This window comes from Triturus cristatus, chromosome 5_1 (assembly GCF_964204655.1).
Source record: "Triturus cristatus chromosome 5_1, aTriCri1.1, whole genome shotgun sequence".
NCBI lineage: Eukaryota > Metazoa > Chordata > Amphibia > Caudata > Salamandridae > Triturus > Triturus cristatus.
This window is the reverse complement of record NC_140587.1, coordinates 87,269,105-87,294,521: the sequence shown is the minus strand read 5'-3', so window position 1 is coordinate 87,294,521 and position 25,417 is coordinate 87,269,105. Positions and strand designations below refer to the sequence as shown.

Below are 25,417 nucleotides of genomic sequence, written 5' to 3'. Positions count from 1 at the left end.
AATCAACGTAGGCCTAAAATCAGCAGATAAGTGTGCAGCCGCAACAAGAACAGCAGCAGCCACAACAAGAACAGCAGCAGCCGCAAGAACAGCCCACCATAGTAGTTGTTGCTCCTGACGTAGGGGCATTTCAGGAAATCGAGCTTCCTGCAGATGAAGTGGAGCAAACCACGGTTTTGGAAGATGTATTGTCTTCCAGACCACCAGCAAGGAAAAGGAGGCTTAGTCCATCATCTTCTTCTTCAAGCCCCGCTTCTGATGATCGTGATGCCACTTGGCAGCCACCAGCTCAGTCTGAGAGTGATGCACGCCACAAGACAATGCTTCTGAAAAGGAAGGTCCCAGAAAAACTTAGAGTTATGGAGGTAGATGTTGAAGAGGGGTGTGATGTTGATGAAGGCGAGCCATCACTTCCACCCCAAAGGGATTGGAGACCAACATTCTCACCCTATCCAGAAAGGCTGCTACTGAGCGGGATGTAGCACGGATATCACCAACACAGGTTACACCACCACTACCTCCAGCTGCCATATTTTCCAAGGCCCGGCAGGGACCTACATCCAGCTCAACCATCTCAGTAGGTAGTGGTAGTAAAAGTCACAGTGTAGCTGCTCAGAGTCACATTCCAAGCACACCCTCCAGTTCATCTGGTATTGAAAGTGGCACATCCAGCAGTGCCAGAAAGTTCTCCTCCCCAGTTTGGGACTTCTTTTCTGTTAGCACCAAGGAGGAGAACGTTGCTATATGCTCAATTTGTCGACAAGGTGTTTGGCGGGGTAAGCTTGGTACAAACTATGGTACCGGAGGTCAAGCATGTCATCCTAAGAATACACCACACTATCGTGTGGGCGAATCACCTACTTCAGTTAAAAGAAAGTAGAAAAACTCAACCCATTGAAGTTGGTCAGGAAGAATCAGGGGTCGATATTATTGCGGTGGAAGGTGAAGAAGAGGGAGGCATTTCTAGCCCTGTCCCCAGTAGTGTAGTGGTACCGCCCACATCCTCCTCAGTAACATCTGAGTGGCACCGCAGTAAGAGCCATACTCAGAGTCAGGCTGAGACACCAAGGCAACCGAGTACCGCAATGAGACAAATTGCGTCGTTGAGCCTAAGTGGGTTAATGAAAACAACAGCACCACAAAGGAAAGTAATCCAGCCTACCATTGAGAGCATGCTTAGGTTGGAGGGGCAGTTCCAACGCAACCACCCAACGGCATGGTTGTACAATGCGAAGCTGGCTAAAGTGTTAGCGCTGGACCTTCTCCCTTTTTTATTTGTGGAAGGGGTGGGTTTCCTTGAATTTGTGTCAGCCATTTGCCCTAAATGGAAGGTTCCCAGCTGGTCCTATTTCGTAAGAATTGCTGTTCCGGCAGTACATCATGATGTGCTGGAATTGGTTGGACAAGCTTTGCAGCAGAGTGCTGTTCACAATATCCACCTGACAACAGACATGTGGACCAGTTGCCAAGCCACAGATTACATGTGCATCGCTGCACACTGGGTCTCTTTTGTGGGGGTTAGAGATAAGCTATCTGAACGAGGTGCTGTTGACACAGCTGCGATTTTTAAAGGTACTCAGAAACATGCAACTGTAGCCATGTTCGCCATGGAGAAATCTCATACTGCTGTAAACATTTTGCAAGAGTTTCGCAGCAAGGTTTTTGAATGGCTGCGCCCAAGAGGGCTTAGTATTGGTTTTGTTGCCACAGACAATGGCAGTAATGTACTTAAGGCCATGGATCTTGGTTTCTAGTTCAGGGTTCCGTGTTTGGCGCACTGCATAAACATTATAGTTCAAGACTTTCTGAAAAAAGAACCCATAGTCAGCAACTTACTGGCCATCTGCCGAAGAATATGCACTCATTTCAGCCATTCTTTTAAAGCTCGGAAGCAGCTGAGGATCATTCAACATGAATATAGGATGACAGTCAAAGCACTCATCCAGGAGGTGGCAAAACGTTGGAACTCAATGTATTACATGCTTGATCGTCTGTTTGAGCAGTACAGGCCACTCAATGAATATGTCATGCAAAGAGGGGATGCTACTGTGAAAGGCATGACCCTTTAGATGGAGCAATGGGGCATAGTTAAATGCCTGACTGAGATGCTTCGTCCTTTTGAGGTCTTCACACGTGAAGTCAGCAAGGAGGACTGTACAATGGGCCAAGCTATCCCATTATTGTAAATGCTAGAGCATCAGCTGAAGAAGATGTCTGAATCATACAAAGGTGTAGACGACAAAAAGGGAGCCTATGACTTGGGGGAGAGCTTAGCCCGTCGCTTAGCTGAAAATACAAGGATAGAAAATAAACTTTTGTCACAAGAACATTACATTGCTGCCACAATTCTGGATCCACTGGCAAAATTTGGACTGAAGACATTCTTTCCTTTTTCAGAGATTGATGTTGCCCGCTACAAAACTTGGATAGCTGCGGCAGCAAGTAAGTTGGAAAATGAACGGCTGCTAATTAAAAGCCCGCAAGATCAACCCACAAGAAGTACTGCAGCAGGGCATGCAGCATCAAGTGCAACTTCGGAGGCTGACGGTACTGCGTTTGGATCACAACACTCACCATCACTATCGACAACAGCAACAATAACTGGATCATTAGGCCCAGTAGAATCGTTGGACGATTGGTATGTACAGTTAGGCATTAATAAGCATGGTGCTGATGCACAGAGAAAAGAGCCCGAAAGCTTAGCAGTAGCACCCCTGAACATTGAGCGGATGGTCCAGACCTATCTGGACGACCCAACAGAGGTGTACATTGATCAAAACCCATTGCATTATTGGTATAGGAAAAGGTCTGAATGGCCACTGCTCAGCAGGCTGGCGATAAGCTATCTGGCTTGCCCTGTCGCAAGTGTCTCTTCCGAACGTGTTTTCAGTGCTGCTGGTTCCATTGTAACAGTGAGAAGGACCAGTCTCTCGCCCAAAAACGTGGAGAGGTTAACAATGATCAAAATGAATCAGCACTTCATACCACCGAATTACACAATACATGAAGCAAGGGAGGAAGATGAGGACAGCGGCTCAGGTGACGGAAGTAGTGTGTCACATGATTACCTACTACTGGTTGAACCCCCAGAGTTTGAGGACGAGCTATACTTCCCTGACAATTAGGCTTGCACCTACTGTCTTCCTCCCTTTTTTTCCCCTTTATTTGTGTGTCTGTTGTTCCGGTTACAAACTTGTGAATCACAACAAATCCATTACCAACGTCTTCTACTCTTCTTATTTGATATACAAGTTTCAGGTGTCTGCAATTTGACAGTACAGTCCTCCGGATCCAGCTCCTCCGCTCCATCATACTGAATCTCCCGCCTAAATCCATTGCCCTCATGAATGATGATTGGATGATGGAAAATAGAAGAAAAAATAACAACTTTCCTAGTCCCGCCAAAAGAAGTGGAGCATGAATCAGATGACTACTGTAGCTATCCTCCTTTCAGAGCCGAGAGAGACTGCCCATTAACTGAAAATGAGATGGAACAGGTACTGATTGATGCCATGCATTGGACGCAGAGTAGCAGACTGAGTGATTTTGTTGTTGTTTGTTGTGCATGAAGTTATGTCATTGTGCACTAATCATCTTTCTACAGTACACAGTAAACGTAACTCAAGGTGAATTTTCCCCTTCTTGCAAATAAGAAATTTGAACTTCTCCTGCAGCTTGATACATTGCTTTTGATTGAATACAGGAAGGGGACTCAATCTGCGCACTGAGCATGATTGACAACAGCACTGTCCATGATGATGATGGCGAAAAAGACGGCCCGTTAACTTAAGATGAGAAGGAACAGGTAATGAAAATTAATGGCATGCATTGGACACCTGACTCTGAGCCACTGGTGTTTGTGTTTTGTTGTTTGTTTGTTGTGCACGAAGTGAAGTCAAAGTGTACTAGTAGTCTCATTGTACACATTAAAGAGTGACTCAAGTCAATAATATTTCTACTCTTGTTGTGTAATAATTTTTTTTACTTCTACTGCAGGCCGATCTTCACATTCAGTCAGTACAACTATTGGAGATGATTGATGGAATAATAACAAGTCAGGAGGATGTTTCATGAGTGGCATAAAAGCCTAAAGGTAAACATGTCAACAACAACCACAGCAGACCCAAATGTCTGTGTAGAAGTGGAGTCGAGTGTAGCGGTGGGATGACTGCGGTGCATTGATTTACTAACTTAAATTATGAAATGCTATGTTTGGAATGATATGTGCTTTGCCTTTGTCCAATTCTTTTAAAAAAAAAGTACTCTAAACAGAGGATGTGCTAAGCAACGTGCTGTCAGGCCTGTCACTGTGGGCCTGCTCTGTCCTGTTGTTGTTGAAGGTCAATGCTGGAAACAGACTAGAGTAGAGATGATGCATACATGCCGCCTCGGAAAGTGTTCTTGTTGCACTACACCATAACTTGTGCATTAGTTTCAACTTTGTTTCTCAATATCCCCTTTGTTTTTCCATCTACAATTACAGGCTGGGCCTTGCCCTATACTTGGGAAAACATTACAATGCACACTTACCTTACCAATAAATCAACATTTTTTTCCAGCCGGGCAGTGGCGAGTGGCGACACCCAAGATTAATGGACGAGAGGACCAAGATCAATGCCGAGATGCAAATCCAGTCCACATTTTTGACCAGGATAACACAGTAACAGTATCAACTTTCATCTTCTTTTAAATAATTTGATTCATTTTTTTGTCTACAATCTTTACAACAGTGTGTTCTTCTTGTTGTTTTTATTATCATTAGGTTTGCTCTCTGTTTATGATTCATCCCTACCAATATTTAAAAATTCTATTTGCTACCTGTAAAAGTATTAAGCCCGGAACAACAGAACAAGAAGTGTATGTAATCCGGGTCTCCTTATCAATCATCATCATGCATGCATTTCCTTTTTCTCCCTTAACATATTGATATGGATATGGAAGTCTTCAAAGATTGTCGTTTGTTTGTCCATGTGTACTGTTTTTCACTGTCAAACCTTTTCCCAAACCCCCTTCCCATCCATTCAACAAACCCTAACCCTCTTCCCCCGGGCTGTGTGACTTATTGTCGAGGTGTGACTAAATTAAATGTACACCAATACTTAATCACACGCTTGCTGGGGCGGATGTGGCAAAAGCAACAGTACTTCAATTTCAAGGCAGAGCGATGATCTTCTTCTGCTTGCCCACCCATGAGCAGTATATTTTAGAGGTGATTTTTATTTAACAAAGGAACATATACCTCAGCATTAATTGCCGGCATTGATTGGATTTGTTGTCATTCCTCACACACAGCACTAACTGTTATGCTGTAGGCCTAGTCAAGTGACTCAACACAACTATAGTTTGTAACTCTGTCTAGTAGGCTATCCCCACCACTATTATGTTTTGATGTAAAATATTTTAGCATATTATTGTTACTCGGTAAGTTCTGTACTTCGTTCTACTACTCCTCGAACAGTCTCTCAAAGGCGACTGACTGTCTCATTTTCTTTTTTTGCAAATGCTGTTGCCCTGCCAGTGTGTACTACTACTACTATACTACCACCACCACCACAATCACGGCATGTTGGAAAAAGGAAACCATCTTCACCATGCAGCCATCGCTGTGCCTAAGTTAAACATCAAGCAAAGGTAAGAGAAGTTTGGGGGAGGCATAATTAATAATGGACATGTTTTCAATGAATTCACACACCCCTTTGAGTCCAGATAAAGAATGCATAGACTAGAAGAGAGACTGAAAGTACTAGTAGGACAACTCAATCAGTGAGGGGTGTCGCATCTATCTGTTTGTGTCTTACACAGTCAGCCAATTATTTAAATCAAACACTGGCTATGGTCGGACATGCACCAGCAAGGAAACAGTGTGATGTAAAACAGTAACTCCACCTACAAAACATTAACAACATTGCATGTAACGTAGAAATATAGATTTAATGTACCCTAACAAAAATAAACTATGTAAAAAAAAACACAAAAGCTGACCCACCCCCCTCCCTAACCCCAACCAATGTGCGTAAGAATTAAGAAAGTCCAAATGTCCAAAACCCCAACGCCCAATTCCCACCCACCCAAACAAGAATTAAAAATGGGGCAGAAGACAGGGACTAAGATGTGGGGCGGGATTGCAGGATGACACGCATCTGCTCCTCTAGATGGGCGACGCGGCGCCTGAGAGAGCGGCAGTTGCAGCCACAGTGGCGGGGGGCACCAGAGATGGTATTGCGGCGACGGGCAGCCGCCAGACGGTGGCGCCGTACCGCTGGAGGGCGGTGGCTGGGGCCCGGGGCACTGGAGGAGGCTTCAAGTGCTGCAGTCTCCTCCTCCTCCTCTGCCAAGACCACCAGCCGCCAATATTCCTGCTGGATTGCCTCCAGCTTGCGGCACCGTGCCTTGGCGGCCAACTCCTTCCGGTTAACTTTGGAAGGAGTAGCTGTATATCAAAAAGAAAAAAACAAGACAATTGTAAAATATACTCTTTGAAAAACAGTAAGACAAGTTAATTATACACATAGTGGCATGGTAGCACTATAAAGCACAGTACATAACATTTATTAAATTTCGCCCGTCCTTCTTCCTTCCACCCGTCTTTCACTTTTTAGTTGAACACCAGGTGATCTGATCTGACTTTTAATCCTCTCATTAAAACTTTCAAAGTGGAGTTGAAATCAGATAGCTGAGGCCATTGGTTACTCAATACTCTCGCCCCTATGCCAATTAAAGGGTGTCTTCACCCTTCAAACGTTCACAACAACTCTTACTTACTTAGGACATCGGATGACTTTGTCCGCCCGCCATCCTCACGCTAAAAAGGGACCGCCCACCATAAGGGCGGGGGTCCCGTGGGGACAATTAGGATGCGCCCGCCACAGAGGCGGGCGCATCCCGTTTTTTTTAACATTGTGGTGGGCGGTGCCGAAAGCACCGCCTGCCGCAATGCTAAAAATACATGTTGTGCTTTTCCAAGCACAACGTGACAGGCCCCGCGCGGAGCCTGCCACGTTGTGCTTTGAAAGGCAGGGGGGTACCATAGCATAGGTACCTTCCATGGGGGCCCGCAACGGGCACCCCAAGCATACTCCGCATGCCTTTCCATCGCGGCAATGCCACCACGGAAAGGAATTCCAAAATGCAATTCATATGGCTGGCGGTGTGTTCAGACACTGCCACCATATTGAACCCTTTTCCGCCCGGTTGACATGTCGACTGTGCGGAAAATCGGCAGATGGTTTCAATCCGCCGTGGACCCCCCAGCCATTGTAATATGGCGGGGGGTCTTTTCTACAGGGATGGCGGCAGGTGTGCCCCTGCGGGGTCAGCAGTGACTACTGCCGGCCCGGCGGGGGCAATCCGCCCGCCATCTGGATGGGGCCCTAAGTCTCAACAGTACAGTATACATACAGTACACCCTTGCAGTGAGTGTAATGTCAACAATAGTTAAGGATTATGAATCTAACTTACCACCGCCGCCACTGGTGCTGGCACTCCCCTTACCGCTCTTTCGTCGGTATCGGCAACTGCCGCATCCTCTCCCTCCGCGTCGCCTTTGCTGGCCCCGGCAATGGTGGTCGTGGTCGGTAGTGCACCTAGAAAACATTACACATTTTTTAGGCATCATATACACCTCCCCCTATTGGTCAGTAGAAAGATTGAAAAATGAGTTAATAGTATATAACATACATCACTAGTACAAATCAGGTAGTAGTAGAGTAGACACTAGTATTTATATATGGTCCCCCCTAGGGTCATTCTAGCCTTTGTTTAGTTAGCCTGAGCCATACAACCATTTTACCTTTGTATCTTTTATTTTTGCATATGTGACATTACCTTGCAGCTTGTTGTATAAGACACCTTTGAGCCCACATGACCTCACACTGCTACTGTCTACGCGCTGCGTACAAGCGGTCAACCAAAACATTAACAAGTCACTTTTTTATGAAGTGCTGGTGTACTGTTAGTCCATATTGCTTATCCATAAATGCGATTCCCTTCTACGAACCAGAGCTTTGCAGAGCTTTGCAGAGCTTATGATGCAACAACTACCAGTACTAGGTTCTTCTAAGGTGCGGGGTCCCTTCACTCAGAGATCTTCATTTATAAATTTATATAAACTAAATTCCTAGGGGATGGTGGTGTTCAGTTATCATGATTTAATTCCCAACTGTAAGTAAGTGTAACAATGTTTATTGTTTTAATGTTATTGATTTTCCGGTTGGTGCTGCATTATAATAGAACAACGTACAGAGCTTGTCAATTCAAAATAAACATTTTGAACTTACATAGACTTGGTGGTATTTGGTGTGGACTTACTCGAGTGAGCAAATTAAAGGAAGGGTGTGCATGTGCATTGCTTCCACGACTGGGAGGTTGGGTGTGTTATGTTCTGGGTTGTCTACTTGTTGGGTATCTTGGGGGGAGGGTTCGGAGAGCTAACAGTTATGACAAGACACTACTATAACTAGTCGAGCAGGGGATTGTGGTGGGTTCTGAATTTCTGATTGAGGTGTGTGAGGAAGGTCCAACCTACCATCACCAACATCCTATTTTCTTGTACAAAGGTCTGTATGTGCAAAATCCCTACAACAGTAGTAGTATGTCCTATCATATCAAAATAGTAATAAATCTGGCTGGGCATTTGTTGGTGTGAATTGTCAAAGCCTCAAGATTAACAAAGACTCAAGATCAATAAGACTAGAAGTAGTACAAGAGGACGACCCAAAGGACTGGACTCAATGGCTAGAGCTACTTGTGAATCTGAGTTTTATTTACAACCTTTCAAATAAAGAGTGGCCAACTGGGCAAGGTTAGCTACTACAGTACAGACAGACTGATAGTAGTAGTAGTAGTACAGAGAGTCATCATAGCAGAGGCAGGGATAACAAGATTTTTGAAACAGTACAGATCGAAGGATAATTGTTGGTAAAAAATAGCATTGGGAAACTGAAACAATAGTTCAGGAAAAATATGGTGCAGTAAAAGTTATGGAATAAGAATTATTATTAAAAACAAGAAGACTTATTAGGGCCAGCAGAGGAGCCCTCGTTGGTGTTCTACTGGTGGTGTTCTCCCACCGACTGTGTCCCACTTCCTGTCTGCCTGCCCCTGGGTGCTGAACAGGAAAGATATAAGAAAGAGACAAACATTGATGGATGGTGTCAAACAAATAAAATATTTTTAAAGAACGGTCAAAAAACACTTATGTAAACAACAATTGCAATAACTAAATTGACCGATCTCATCTGGTCAACAAGCAGTATCGGGGGATTCGCGGATCGACCACTTACTATTTATCAACAGTAATCCAGTCTTCCATTCTGATTCCAGAATACTAACTAAGCCTAAGTACGACGTACCACCCGACCTAGCCCACCTATTCCAGGCATGCCAATTGTACATTAAGTATGCATTTCCACTTCTCCATTTGAACATATGCATTGTTGAGGACTAAAAGGACACATGACTACATTTTTTGTATACACCAAATTTTGGGTGGATTGATTGATGCTGATGTTCTGCTAGTGCTAAGCCTATTACCACCACTCATTGAACAAACTAGAAAAGGTTCTAATAAAGACTGGTGTACTAGCAGCACGTAATGTAACTGAGGGGGCATCACGCATACCACTAAAAAATTACAAACTCATACAAAGTAACTAAACCTAAGTATCAATCCGCCCCTATCCCTTAGTGACAGGACAAAGAAAGGACTAGAGTCACTATAGCATTACGTAACTTAATTTCTCTAAAATAAACTCTTACATAATCATGCTAAGCGAGCGTAAACACAAAGTTGCAAACAAGTAAGATTAGTAGTAGCGCAGAGGAGCACCTGTGTCATAACAATCACAGAAGACTTTTAAACGTAATTAACCTGGAATGTAAGCAGCAACATTCTAGCTGGCTGGAAGAAAAAAAGATATTCGCAATATATAACACAGAGCAGAAGAACAGACACAAAGTAGTAATAATTAAATAGTTACTCACCAAGACCCGGGAACTCCACTCCTAGCAGGTCCAGCAGGTCCTGCTCACGGTCCAGGATGTTGGACCACCGGTGCGTCAACTGCGCCTGGGTGCGCCGGACCCCAGAGCAGTGCATCACTGCCCGGCGCACCTTCCCCCACCGCTGTCGATGCTCCCAGAGCCCGTACCCGGACCCAGGCCTGCCACCTGCTGCCAGGGTTGAGGGGAGGTGGCGCTGCACAAATAGGATGAGTGCAGCCAACTCCACCTCCCCAAATAAGGCCTGTGCCTGCACCCCTTGTGGGCGCCGCCTTCCACATGGAAGGCGGTCGCGGCTCTGGTTCTGGGGAGAGAGAGACGGGGCCGGAAAGAAAAGGTAATAAAATTAAAAAAGTAAGTAAACGAAATAAATAGCAGGCAATAGAAAAAGGGTGAAAAAGTAGCTAAAAAACAAAAAAAAAGTAGACAAAAACCAAAAATATAGAAGCAGGAAAATAGTTAGAGAGATAATAAATAAAAAAGATCAGAAAAAAAGTGGTTTGAAACAAAAGATTGGAAAGATACATGGAGGATTGAAAATCAGGCCCCAGAACCATGCAATAGAGTGAAAAACAAGATGGCCTCGTGCGCAAGTTCGCGTGATATTTTCTCCCCGAGCACACAAAAAGCGGCGCGAACAAGTAAAAGCGTTCCCGAACAGGAAATACGTTCATGCATTGCGCGACCCAGAACAGGAAGTAAGCATCGCGGGCGGGCGGGACAAGTGAAAACAAGATGGCTGCTCCCGCGAGCAACCGCAGGGGTAAGTTGGCGAGCTGCGATCACGCAGAAAACACCGCGAACGGGCGGGAAAAAACTTCTGCGTCTTCGCGATATTTCCACGTGTTTGCGGGGATTTTTAACATTTTCGCGATAGTTTGCGAAAGTGAATTTCGCAAATTCAGCCCACCCCTAGGTCTTACCCCAGAGAAGTATAGGCAAAAGTTTAGCATTATGTGGATTACTTTTGAAAAGCGCTGCATGGCTGGGTGAGGGGCAGTGATGTGAAGGATTTCCAAGGGCTGTAGAATGTAGTTACCAGGGAGCACATGTTCAGCAACCTGTTTTCCAGAGCTGGGCCAACACCTAGTGGATATTAAACTCACTGACCCTGGGAATCTTGCTCAGGATGGGAATTACTGGCTCGGCACCATGGGCCAGAAGAAGATATCTCAAGGGGATCACCAAAATCATGAGCAGGGCTCCCAACAGAAGGAAAAGAGGGAAGAAACCCTCAAAAATAAGGACTTGTTTACAGGATGCCAAAATATCCACATAACCAGTCCCAACCTGACCAGAACAAAAAAGGGGTTCTTTGACAAGAAGATAGCAAGGGGCATCCCCAGTGTACTAAATGCTACAAGTATGGGTACCTGAAGGGACAGTCAAAATGCCTCAAGAGGGCACTGCCCCACACTTGTGGGCAGACATCAGGGTTGGCCAGTGTAGAGCTTGGGGAGGAGGTGGTCCCAGTTAGCATGGGAGAGAGAGCAGAGGTTACCATAGTGTCCCTGGAGGGCAAGGAGTGGGTGCCCAAAACCCACATACCTACAAAAACACAGGGCAAGTATAAATACTGTAAGATGCCGTCTGATGTTCTCCGATCTGGTAATTCTCAATACATCCCACCAGGTTGAAGTAAAGGACAACTATGAGGGGCAATATCCAGTGGCTCTGGTTCCCTTTGAGTGGGCTGGGGTCGGAGGTTCTATGAAAGTAGTTGTGAGCCCTGCCATGCCTCTAAATTGTCTATTAGACAATCATCGTGAGCACTATGACTGAAAAGAAGTGGAGCTCAGGTCACACCTGTAGATGATAAGGTTACCTGAGTGGCCAGGCATGACCACACGGACCATGGGTACCCAAGAGAGAAGTCAAGGTTGCCACCAGCCTGAAAAATATCCTAGGCCGCTGCAAAAATGAGGAAGGATGAGGTGGATGGGAAGCCATCGCCTGAACCTCCAATTGTTCCAAGTAAGTGGAACCTGATGGCCCTGTCCTGGAACCTACCGGGGGGACATAGCCAGCTTAGGAGACCTGCCTGATCTTGCTGGAGGGCAAGTTGATGGTGAGCCCACCAGGGAGGAGTTCTGTAAAGCGCAGAAGGAATGCTCAGCTCTAGAGGACTTGAGGTGGCAAGCTGAGGCCCCGGAAGCTGACATTTCTGGATGACACCTGATCTTTTATAGAATGCCCTCCTATATAGTGAGCCTAAGGTTCCTGAGCTTGAGGCAACCTGTGTGTTGGTGCCCAACAGTGCATCAGGGCCTTCTTACTGGGAGTGGCTCAGGATTTACCCCTGGCGGAACTTCTTGGGCAGGACAAGAACTTCGCCAGGCTTGCAACCCACTTATAGTTGGCCACGAAAGAAGACGGTCTCAGATGCATTCTTCAGTTTCTGTCCCAATTACCAGGCCACTGGGAAAACAAGGGGAAATCACAAGGCTCCACTGGTTCCCTTACCCCTTAATTTGCACACCCTTTGGAAAGCAGCGCAGAGACATTGTTGGACCCATGGACCGATGGACCTCAAAACACCCTCAGACAACAGGTTTAACCTGGTTTTGGTGGACCAAGCTATCAGATATCCAGAGGCCATACCTCTGAAATCTGTGACTGAAGAGGCTAGAGCCCTAATAGTTTTTTTTTAACCGAGCAGAGTACCCCAAGGAAGTGATGTCTGACAGGGGCACCATCTCCATATCTGCATACAGAAGTATATGTTGGGTGAGTGTTGGTTAACTAACACATTTTTCATACCCTATACCCTCAGACAAATGGCCTTACTGAAGGATTCAAGAAGATCCTCAAAGGTATGATTGTGGGCCTGCTTGATCCCATGAGGCAGAATTGAGACATCCTCTTTCCATGCTTGCTCTTTGCCTACAGGGAGATACCACAGAAGGGAGTTGGGTTTAGCCCATTTGAACTCCTCTATGGCAAGCTTGTTTGGAGATCTCTCAGTTTGGTGAAGGAGGCGTGGCACAAAGTTCCCAGAAAGTCCCCCCCAATATATAGTCAGCAACATGCTGGCTCTCAAGAACCAGATGGCCAAATTCTGGAAGAAGGCTTGTGAGAGCCTAGAGTCCAGCCAGGAAGTAATGCAACTCAGATACGACCAGAAGGGCTCTCTGGTAGTGTTCCAGCCTGGACAGACGGCTTGGGTAATATAGTCAATGGAGCTCAGGGCCCTTCAAGACCACTGTTCAGGGATTTATGAGGTGAAGGAGAGAAAGGAGAAGGTCACGGTGGACTTCAAATCCCCCTGGAGCATCAATCCACACTAAGAGAGGGCTGAAGTCACCATGCTTCTGGTGACAAATGATGGGGTGTAAGAGGAGAGCGAATCTCTCCCTGACCTCTTATCCTCCAAGAAGCAAGATAGGTCAATGGAGGGTGTCATACCCTGACCTCAGAGCAATAGACAGACTGTCGCTAGTTGTTGGGGCAATCTGCCTCTTTATTATCCCTCGCCCTTGGGTTTACATAATTGTGTACTCATGAGATTGATACTGGAGACAGTATGCCTTTGAAAAATAAAATGTACAGGTTGTCAGACAACGTGAGGGCTATTTAAGGAGGAAGTCTCCAACATGCTTTAATTAGTTGTGAGTGAGCACTCCAGTAGTCCCTGGTCCAGCACAGGAGTGCAGATTCATAAGCTGCCTCACCTGGTGCCACTTGATTTCTGTGTGGATTATTAATTTCTCAATTCAGCTATCAAAACTGATGCTCACCCCATCCCTCAAGCTGATGAGCTCATCGACAGGCTGGGAGCAGCCAACTTCCTGAGTACCCTTGACTGGATGTCGGAGTACTGGTATGTTACCCTGACTGTGGAGTCTAAGAAAAAGTCTGGATTTTCTAGCCCAGGGGGCCACTTCTAATTCCCTTAGGATTGATGAATGCCCCAGTCCCCTTCAAATGGCTGGTCAACAAGGTCCTGGCTGAGAGGAAGGCCTTCTGTGAGGACAAAATATCAATTTAAAAATATCAAGGGAGATAAATATCAAAAATTAAATATCATGAAAAAGAAGTACTGTTAACAAGAACATTGTTTCTTGAGTAACAGAGGCTGGGACGTGCATGGAGCTGCTCGTGTAAACCAGATATTACAGCCCCACTCACCTGTATGCCAGGTACCTCAGAAATGGAGATACTCTTCCCTCTCACATCAGGACTAACCCTCCAAGTTGTCTGGAGAATAGCTGTGGGTGGGTAACCATAAAGGGAAAGGAAATGTGGGAAGGAATACGCCTGATGTGATGTGACTCACTCAAGGTAGACGTTGCAGAAATGTTCTCTAGGCAGGTCACAAGCAACAGACGATAGGGTTCACTGAATACGTCCCTTACAACAAAACAAAAAAAAGCACAAGGGTGGTAAATATCTATTCAAGCACACACATGTCTCAATCAGCGGTCACCAGAAAACAACATCGATAAATGCTCACCCATATCATTAATAGCAATCATAGTCAATCAATCAATCAAACATTTAGAGTGCAGCAAATCACCTGTGAGGGTCTTAAGGCACTGGTGCTTTTTGCTGATGCCTAACAGTGTGATCATTCAAATATGCAGGTCTTTAGTTCTCTTCTGAATTACTGGAGTGACGGTGTGGTCCTGAGGTTCATGGGAAGGTTGTTCTAAGCCTCGGCTGCTAGGGGCAGGAGGAGCATCCTCTATTGGCTCACCAGATCTGTGGGAAATATGCCAGGGAGAGGGAAGCTGGTTGAAGGTGTCTGTTTTTGGGGGGGAAAGTCAGGGGCTTAATAATGTATGCTGGTACTTCGTTGTGCAGGACTTTTTAGGTGTGGGTCAGCATCTTGAACCTAAATCAGGAGCCAATGTAGTTTCTTGAGATGCAGTGTGATGTGGGTTCTTCTGTGGTGGTCGAGAATGAGTCTTGAAGATGAGTTGTGTGTTGTCTAGTCTCTTTGTGAGGCATGTAGTCATTCCTATTTAGAGAGTGTTTCCATAGTCCAGGCTGCTGGTGATGAGGGCCTGCGTGATAGTACATCTGGTATTTGCTGAGAGCCACTCGAAGATCTTGCTGAGCATCCGAAGTGTGTGGCAGCGAGCAGATTAGACTGTGTTGACTTGCTTCCTTATGGATAGCTTGCTATCCAGGAGTATGCTGAGGATGTAGGCGTGGTCAGTTGGGGTGGGTAGTGTGCAGATCTTCACAGGCCACCATGTGTCAGTCCATAGCTAGATGTTGTTCCCAAAGATGAAGATTCAATTTTGTCAGTGTTGAGTTTGAGACGTCTGTCCTTCATCCAGTCTGTGATGTTCATTTTGCACCTGTGGAAGTTAGTTTTAATGGTGGAGGGACCTTCGAAAAGTGTGAGGATGAACTGTGTGTCATCAGCATAGGAGATGATGTTGAGGCCGTATGATCTGACGGGGCAGCCAGGGGGCCATGTAGGTGTTGGGCTGAGGGACTATCCTTGGTAGGCTATGCAGATGATCTTCCTGAGCTCTGAAGTGGATGGTGGGAGATGTATCTTTTGGGTTCTTCCAGTGTGCTATTAGGTGGTCCATTTGAGGGTTTTTCCTTGAATCCTGATGTGGTGGAGTCTGTTGCACAAGATGTGGTATGATATGGTGTAAAATGCAGCAGAAAGGACCAGGAGGATGAGGGCTGCAGTTTTCTCACAGTTCAGGGGGGCTCTGATGTCATCTGTGGTTTCAATCAGGGCTGTCTTGGTGCTGTGGTTAGCTCAAAATCCAGAGTGGGAGGGGTCCAAAAGGTTGTGGTCTTCCGGGTTTTGGGAGAGTTGCTGGTTGATTGCTTTCTCAAAGACTTTTAACAGAAATAGGGAGCAGAGAGATGGGCTGGTAGTTCTTCATTTCAGTTGGGTCACCAATTTTTTTTTTCAGGAGGGGCCTCACTTCATCATGTTTCCAGTCCTCCGGACGGAGGTTGCAGGGATGGAGGTGTGCAGGACCTTCCTGAGCGTGCACCAAATGTCTTGATTCTTAGATTGAAGATATGATGTGGCCATGGGTCCGTGGGTGCTCCCAAGTGTATTGCGTGGTAAGGAATTTCCAATAAGTGAGAAGATATTAGGGAATTGTGCTTATGGGTGTGTGCTGGTCGATGCTGTCTGTGGTGGAGGGTTGATGTTCAAAGCTTTCACAGATGGAGATGGATCCTTAGCTGCAGCAAGCAGCAATCTTCCTGAATGCTACCAAGGCATTTGGGTAGCTTGACTGGCCGTATTTATTCACCCTCCTCACCCGTATAGAACTTAACACTAAGTTTGTTAAGCTTATTGCTCTCATGTACTCCCTCCCTTCCTGGTGGATCAGGGTTAACAGCGGTATCCCCTGGATTCCCTAAAATGCCCGGTGTCACTCTTACTTTTTGCCATGGCCATGGAGCCTTTCGTGGCTCGATTACATCGATGCTTGATACGGCAACACCATGCTCATAGAGGCTTAGCGTTCTCCCCGAGGGATACTTATCTCATTTTACGCAGACGATGTCACGCTATATGTGGAACACCTTGAGGACATCCCCGACCCCTTGATCAGGTAGTACCTTAGGTCTAGTGGGCTCTCGGTTTTTCCACTGACGGAAGTCACAACTGAAGTCCACTTAGAATTTCCACTGTAGTGGTCTCAAGGCCCAGTGAAGTAACTGGGCATCTGGATTAGCCGCAATATTGAGGAGTTATTGCCAACTGATGGACTTGCTTGAGCAGCGTATAAGGAGTTGGATTGCTCTACCACTGTCCATGACTGGAAGGCTGGCTATTGCAAAAATGGTGGTCCTGCCTAAACTCCTCTACCTCTTCATAAATCTCCCACTCGCTAACTACTGCAGAAGAAGACTGCGCTCCAACATGATCACTCTGACATGGGCTGGTAAACAGCCCAGAATCTCCTGGGAAACTCTTACCTTACCATTTGGACAGGGCATACTTGGCACGCCTGACTTTGATTTATATTATTATTGTGCCCAAGTGCAGTTTAGCTTCCACTGGGTATACCCCACACAATTCATGGCATATACCACACCTGAACACGACCAAGCAGCTCCACTCCCTCTCCACCTAGCTATATACAGAGCTCAGACCCATCCCCGTGGTGATGTGGACACAGTAGGATGCATGGTGTGGGCGTGGCATGAGCTGCTCCGTCAGGCACAGCTGGAGGTGATGTATGCTCCTTCAGTCCCCTGGCCCGACACCCGCATTGTCGTTTCTGACAGAAACAGGCCTCTACCCTCGAATGAGGAAACTGCATCTCACCAAAATGGGAGCTGTGTTCCCGGAGGGTACCTTTATCGAGCCACACCAGATGTGGGAGGGGGAAGACTTGACAACATTGGAACAGAACAGCAGCAAGCTACATTGCATATTTATCTCCCCTCCTTTCCAGCTGTGCCACCTATGTTCCATATGCTCAAGCGCTTTCTGGGAAACCCCTCACCACGTAAGCTCATTACTCTCTTATATACAGATATGTAATGTACGGTGCCTCTTTGCATCCCACGAGCCCAACAGGAATAGGAAGCCTCACTTGACATCTTAATCACGCAGGAGCAGTTAATCCGCTGCTGCAAGCCGGCAGGGGCACTGTCTCAGAACTATCGGCTCTGTCTCATTTACTTGAAATTTCTCCATAGATTAATTAGAACACTAGATTGTCTTCATAAAGCGGGACTGACAGATGAGGTGCGCTGCGAATGATGATGCTTCTCCACATCAACCTTTCTTTCCCTAGCATGGGAGTGACTATAGGTTCAGCATTACTTGCAGACTATTTTCTATGCAATAGAGATGATGCTTGATGTACACTTGTTGAGATCCCCTTGACTGCGCTGCTCGGTTTGTGAAAGACCTGCCAAAGGAAGGCAAACCTGCGGCCATCCTCCTATTGCTTCCAAAGCGGTGCATTGTGATGAACTGGGGGATAACCTGGGTTGTACATAGAGAGGAATGGCTCAGGGAAGCGGCGTTCTGTCAGGAGCAGCTGGCAGCTTACTGGGACCATCTACCCTCTCAGACTCAACCCAGAGACATATAAGGTCCAAAGCAGCTCTATATGCGACTCAGCGCAGATGAGGCACCTATAGACTCCCAAATCAGGAGCATAAAAAAGTAGCACAGGGATCATCAACTGAACAAACTCATGTGGCCCATTTCCAGTTATGGACCAAGTGATTGAGACCGTTCACCCCTCCTCTCCCTGTGTCCATGTGCCTCCTCTCTTTTCCCCTCCCTGGTTAGTTATGAGACACAATATTTAATACTACTATCTCAAGTTCTGAGGTTCAGTTGTCCTTTGTTATTGTGCACTGCAAGGATGCTTGTATACCTGCATACATGAAAATAATGAATAAACAGAACGTTACAAAAAAGCTTTCATAGATGACTGAGATTTTGTCGTGGAAGAAAACTGCAAGGTTGTCGCACAGTTCCTGGGAGGAAGTGATGTCATTCTCGGTGGCTGCAGGATTGGCCTACTCCTTCATGATAGTGAAGAGTACTTTGCTGTGGCTTGTGCTGGGTTTGAGGAGGTCCGCTAGGGCGTTCTCCTTGGTTTCTTTCAGGAGGCAATGTTACTGGTTCTGAGTGTACTTCAACTATAACTGTGGGGGAGGACACACAATATTTGACATCAGACATATTAATATTGGTGAAATTTCAGGTCTCGCTACTCTAAGTAAATTCGAAAAGGGTGGGAAGGACTGGGCAATCTTGGTTTAGAGACGTATAAAATCAGTCAGAAGGATTTCTGACCGAAATCCAGGTTCAACCCAATCACGCCTCAAAATAATATTGACCCCTTCCATGAAATAGTAACCCTTGACTTTTTGAAACTCTAGGAGAAGAGCAACAATGATTATGCCAAGAACACCAGGCCAGACAACTGCTCTAATGCCCTTGAAGGATGAGACAGCATTTGTCATGAAACCATCTTATAAGGGGGGCAGTGTTGTTTTATGGGACGTTAACACGTAGGCCAGGAGATAATTATTGATGTCAGGCTGTTATGAAAGATCTTCTATTGTATTATTTCAAGAAACCATGACAAAGTACCACATAATTCCTAACGGCTGGCCTGAAAAGGGACGTCAGGATGAACACCAATTTCTAATGGTAAAATGTCCCATTGTACCATGCTTATTCTTTCTCCAAAAATACACAAGCATAAGACCGACCCCCCCAGGAAGATAGATAATATCAGCCAACAACAGCCTGTTAGAAAACACCTCCATTTATTTGGATTTTATTTTTGTCCCCATGTCCTTTTTCAGAGATGGGACTGATTTTCTCACCAAAATAAGTATGTGTAATCCTTCTATTCTTCACTACTTGCAGCTTCAGTATTAATATATCTCCACTTCCAGCCTCCACTCAAATTCTACATTCCAGTCTTACCCATTTCTTTTTGATTTGAGCAGCATTTTAGAACTTATGTTGGAAAACGATCAATAAAAAAGAGAGCTCTCCGAGATCGAGTTTGGTATCTATATTAAGGTGAGAGGGTTGAAAACGAACTCAAGTCCTGTCATCTGTGTAACTGCTTCTGTGCAAACATTACTCAACATACTCTTACCATGTCAGAACTCCGTTAGCATGCATGGAGAGAATCATCATTGATTTCTTTGGTCCACTCGACACAGGCCTTCATATGATTAATTTTGGAAGAGTACTCTTGATTTCCATTAATAGAGGATCTCTCATCCACAACGCATGAGTAAGTCACTAAGAGATGTGACAGCATATTTGCAACTGTCAATGTTCAAAGTCTGGTAATTGCCCGTCGTGCATCAGTAGAGAATTCAAGGATCTTCTGGAGCATTTGAACATAAAGCATCAGAAGAGTACACCTTTGTGGCCGCAGTCCAACTAACTTGTTCAGCGTTTTATGAGTATGTTAAAGAAAGCAGTACAGAATGCAATTCTTGAGAGGCTCAGTTCACAAACTGCTTTTAATTTAACCCTATGAGCATATACTCCAACACCTCACTTGACCACAGATGAAAGTCCTGTTACTTTGATGTTCAAAAGAGCAATAATAATTTTGAGTTTTATATAGCGTGAACTAGACCCGAAGATATCGGGTATCAGAGCGCCTTACATAGCACCAGTTTTGTTAGACAAGGACCCAGTCATTTCTGCTAGGCACGGGGAGATTAAGTGATTTGCCCAGAATCACAGGATTTTGAGCGTCGTCGCGGAGACTCGAACAGGGTTCCCCAGCTTCGACGTCGACCGCTCTAGCCATAGGGCTACATCCTTTCCCAATGTCAACCAAGTTACCTCAATGGCAGATGACGGATGTCATTTGAGATGTCATCAGTGATGTCACTGAGTATGTCATGAGTCATGTAATATGTGACGTCATCAGCAGTGCATTGCGAGGCACGAGTTATAGTTTGCTCTACTAACTATAACAGCCGAATTGCTCAGATTTTATACGAGTGAAATGTCCAACTAACTATAACGTCCCTGAATCCTATGATTTTTTCAGTGAATATCTATATGTGTAGATATATATATATATATATATATATATATATATATTACCTACTGGCGGTCACCAATAGGTAGATAGAGTTAAGACCTATTTTCCATTGTAAATCCGCAACATTCTATTTGGAATAACGCTGGTGCCGAATGACGAATCTTCGCAAAATGTTCCAAACTTTTGGCCAGCTCCGGTCCGCTCCTATCCTGAAAAATTCACGGTGATTCGTCAAGCGGGGTCTGAGGAAAAAGAGGGTCCCAAAACGCGTTTTACCCATGCATTTTCCCATAGGACCTTTTGACGCAGCTACAGCCCGAACTGCTAAACGGAATTACGCGTAGGGTAAGCTTACGGTAAGCGCACGGTAAGCGCATCGTAAGCTGCCACAGATATATATATTGATTTGAAGGCTATTTTCTCAGGAACTACTGAACAGATTGACACCAGACCTGCAAAAGGCACTTCCCTGACCTGAGGACTACCTCTGCCAAATTTCAAGTAATTCTGTTCAGCCGTTCGGGCTGTACCTTCGACTAAATGTCCTATGGAAAAATGCATGGGGAAAACGCGTTTTGGGACCCCCCTTTTTTCTCAGCTCCCGCTTGACGAATCACCCCGAGACTTTTAGGGTAGGAGCGGAGCGGAGCGCCCCACCTATTTTGAAAATTTTGCGAGGATTCGTCAACCGGCGCCAAAGTTATTCCAAATAGAATGTTGCGGAATTCCTATGGAAACACGGTCCTAACTATAACTATCTACTGGCGACCGCCAGTAGATTATATATATATATATATATATATATATATATATATTATCTACTGGCGGTCGCCAGTAGATAGTTATAGTTAGGACCCTGTTTCCATAGGAAAACCGCAACATTCTATTTGGAATAACTTTGGCGGCGGTCGACGAATCCTCGCGAAATTTTCAAAACTAATGGGGCGCTACGCTCCGCTCCTACCCTGAAAGTCTCGGGGGGATTCGTCAAGCGGGGGCTGAGAAAAAAGGGGGGTCCCAAAACGCGTTTTTCCCATGCATTTTTCCATAGGACCTTTAGACACAGCTACAGCCCGAACGGCTGAACAGAGTTACTTGAAATTTGGCAGAGAGGTAGTCTACAGGTCAAGGAAGTGCCTTTTGTAGGTCTGGTGTAAATCTGTTCAGTAGTTCCTGAGAAAATAGCCTTCAAATCAATATATATATCTGTGGCAGCTTACGGTGCGCTTACCGTGCGCGTACGGTGACGTGCGCGAGCGCGATTCTGATTGGCTGTTAGATCTTAGTAAACATTCGAATCGGTCGAAACCAGGAAGCGGCGGCCGCCATTTTCTCTCACGCACTGTGAGCGGGGGAGGAAAAACAAAGGTGGAAAATATGTAAAGGAGCATGTTAGACAGCTCCTAACCACCTAGCATTGATTAAGGTGCCCCACAAGACCCCCCCAAGGCAAAAAAATCAATTTTATATTTTTTCAAAAATATGCCGATTACGCTTACCGTACGCGTACGGTAAAAATTAATTATAAAAAAAAAATATCCACATTCACCCCTCCCCGTGTGCACCTTTTGTGCATGGCATATTTTAACAATGAACAATTAATAGATTAAGTTTCGCAACGAAGCGCATAATATGTCCTCCGAGTGCGGACGATGCGCGAAGCGCATCGTGCGTACATGGGCCATCCAGCGTAACGTGGGCACGTGGTGCGCGTAGCGCACCGTGTGCCCACCGTGCGTGCACGGCACTAACTGCGTAAAGTGGGCGCGCGGTGTGCGAAGCGCACCGCGCACGGAACGAACTGCGTTAAGTGGGCGCGCACGCCGCGAATGGCGTAAAGTAACTTAGCATTTAAAAAACCGTACAAATTCACTGAAAAATCCATAGGTTTCACACACGTTATAGTTAGGAATTAGCATTTAAAAAACCTTGCAAATTCAGTGAAAAAACCATAGGTTTCACACACGTTATAGTTAGCTGGACATTTTACTCGTAAAAAAACATTGAAATTCCCCCGTTATAGTTAGTGCAGGCAACTATAACTCACGCGACCGCAATCCTCTGCTGATGACATATGTGTCTTTATGAAAAAAAAATATTTGTAATATATGTATAGCTAAAATTTAATGGAAGAAGACATGGGCAAATAAGTGTCTAAATACAGTATTAGCATCAGCAGAGGATTGCGGTCGCGTGAGTTATAGTTGCCTGCACTAACTATAACGGGGGAATTTCAATGGTTTTTTACGAGTAAAATGTCCAGCTAACTATAACGTGTGTGAAACCTATGTTTTTTTCCACTGAATATATATATATATATATATATATATATATAGTTTATTTCGAATACATTGAAAGGTTGCGCATTTTAAACACATAAAATATCATGGTACAATTGCCAAACTGTAAAACTGTACAAGCAGATTAAAAGTCAGTATATCAACAATAGAAAGAGAAAGGGATATCATCTAGGTAAGTAGGTTGTGGGTCTAACGAAACATCCGATTATACAGTTAGACCAATACAGTTTCCACTGAACACGAAAATTCATATCTTTGCAGCAGAGAAAATGTGCAAATCCGCAGATATAAGGGGCTAAGGAAAAAGATACCAATAGGGAACAGGAAAGTATATGAAAGGATAGATCTTTGGGTGGGAAACAAGCGCATGACATACACAACCAACACTGCTAGTGTTTATCAATTTTCGGTCATGCTTGGGGATTAAGAATGGCCTTCCTCCACAATGCTGAAGCAATATGCAGGTATTGGAAGACAGCAAGAGCTAAAAGTTCTTTTGTGTCGCTCTTGAAGAGTCTCTCCGCTTCCCAGTAGTGTCTGACACCCAGAAGGTTAAATGCAGCCAGCAACCATTTTTTCCGAGCCTTTTTATAGTAAGGGCAGAATAACGTAAAGTGGGATTCTGTTTCCACTGTATTCGGACAGTCTGGACAAAGGTCGGTCTAGGTAAATACATTTGCCCATTTAATGATATGCGATTATAGGGACAGAACTCCGTACCTGCATTGAACAAATAGACATTTTAATTGGTGTGGCTATATCCTATTCATGTATGGTTCAAACGCTGGTGAGCTTTTGTGGTTCGGGAACTTGCCTTTGAGGGTGTTGGTTTGGTGCGCTTTCCACATTTGGGCTAAGACTGCCTCCCAGTAAGACTGTTTGACTCTTATGGCATCTCCTTTTACTATTGTGTCAGGGGTAGAAAGTAGATCATTTATGCCTATTCTGAGTGCAGTTTAGTGTCATGGATGTGTTTCAGCCCTAGTGTTCTCACTTTTCTATCAAGGGCCAGAAGATATTTCACAAACTCTCTGTAAAATGCCAGTTGGGGCTAGGACCATAATCTGACCCAATATTAAGGGTGGGTGTCAAATTCCATCCCGCTTGCGGAATTTGCGAAATTTAGGCATTTTCGTGTTCCGCGGAGAATGCAGAGATGTTGCAATTTCCGCGATCTGCGGCGTAGCGGAGATTTTTTTTTCATGTTCGCGCTTTAAAAATACGTTCTTGTGCGCACGATCAACTTACCGGGATCCCTGCGTTGGCCGGCGAGTTTTCTGATCAGTTCGCGTGTGCCACGAGATGTTGGTAGCCGGTCGCGCTATCCCGCGAGAGTTTGCGATCGCAAACACGTCATTCGTAGTGCCATCAAACCCCACGAGATATCTGCGATTGCGAACACGTCATTCACCACCGCGAGAGTGAGCGTGCAATGCGAACACGTTATTTGGACATGCCATCCGACATCCGGCAGAAGTGTGGTGAAGCTCGCGATCCCGAACACGCAAATTTTCAATCTGGAGAAGAATAATATCTCGAGCAGCATAAACCCTTCTGTAAATGATGATTTGGATGAAAATAACTCCTCTTGATATTTGGCTGTCCTTTTTTGTGCAAGGAGTCCTTTTTAAAAAAAAAAAAAATTGGGGGGAGAGGGAGGAAGTGTCACAGAGTCTCTAACTTCCTGTTCCTGTCCAGCAGGCTCCTTCCAGTGTTTTGTCCATCTCCTGTTCATTCTGCCTGGATTTTGAGCTGGAAGGATCACTCTTTGTGTCTGCTGCTTCATTATCATTGGATTTGAGGACTTTTGAATTTGATATTTTACAAGTAAGTCGGTGTCGTTGTTGTGTGATTGGGGCATTGCAGTTGCTGCAACTACAATTTTGGTACTTATTATTTTTTTCTTTTTATTGTTGTGGGTAGCCAGTAGGCCCAGAGCTAGTCATGGGTGGGTGCATGATGAAGCAACTGTTCCTTTGGTGTTCCTTTGGTGTGTGTTGAATTTATTTCAAACATCATTTAGGGCATGGATGGCATTGGATTGATGTGCAAAATGTGTATTTTTGGGGGTATTTCTGTTATTTTTGGGTGTGTGTTAAATAAATGCCTTTGTTGTGTGTAGTGTGTTGTTGTGTACCTTGTAGACCTTGTTTAGCCCTGTGGATTTTCATTTTTGCATTTTATTGCATTAAAGGCAAAGCAGTGTGGTTTAGCAGCATGTATCCTTTGCCTGGCTATTATAGGCCTTTTGTCAGTACATTGTTTTCCAGGCCTCCTCCTGGTGGTCATTTTGAAGGCCAGTAGTGTGCTTTTGCCGTAGGCCTGCAAGCTTGTGGCCTAGTCTGCCAACAGGCCTTTCATCCAGTAGGCTCAGAGGTAGTCACGGGTGCATGATACAACTGTTTCTGTGTGTTCTGATGAATTTAAACACCATTTAGGGCATGGATGGCATTGGATTGAATTGCAAAATGTGTATTTTTGGGGGTATTTCTGTTATTTTTGGGTGTGTGTTAAATAAATGCCTGTGTGGTGTGTACCTTGCAGACCTGGTTTAGCCCTGTGGATTTTCGTTTTTGCATTTTATTGCATTAAAGGCAAAGCAGTGTGGTTTAGCAGCATGTTTCCTTTGCC

General features: G+C 45.1%; 1 long non-coding RNA gene across 1 annotated transcript in view; it reads right to left on the bottom strand.

Annotated features, from left to right (window-relative positions):
- Positions 1 to 4,716: 4,716 nt before the first annotated feature.
- Positions 4,717 to 25,417, bottom strand: part of LOC146830279 (uncharacterized) — a 120,068-nt gene continuing 99,367 nt past the window's right edge. Inside the window, exons 2-3 of the long non-coding RNA XR_014961406.1 lie at positions 7,459 to 7,583; positions 4,717 to 6,430 (exon numbers count right to left, since the gene is read on the bottom strand). This is a non-coding gene — a long non-coding RNA (uncharacterized LOC146830279). The remainder of the gene's footprint in view (positions 6,431 to 7,458; positions 7,584 to 25,417) is intronic.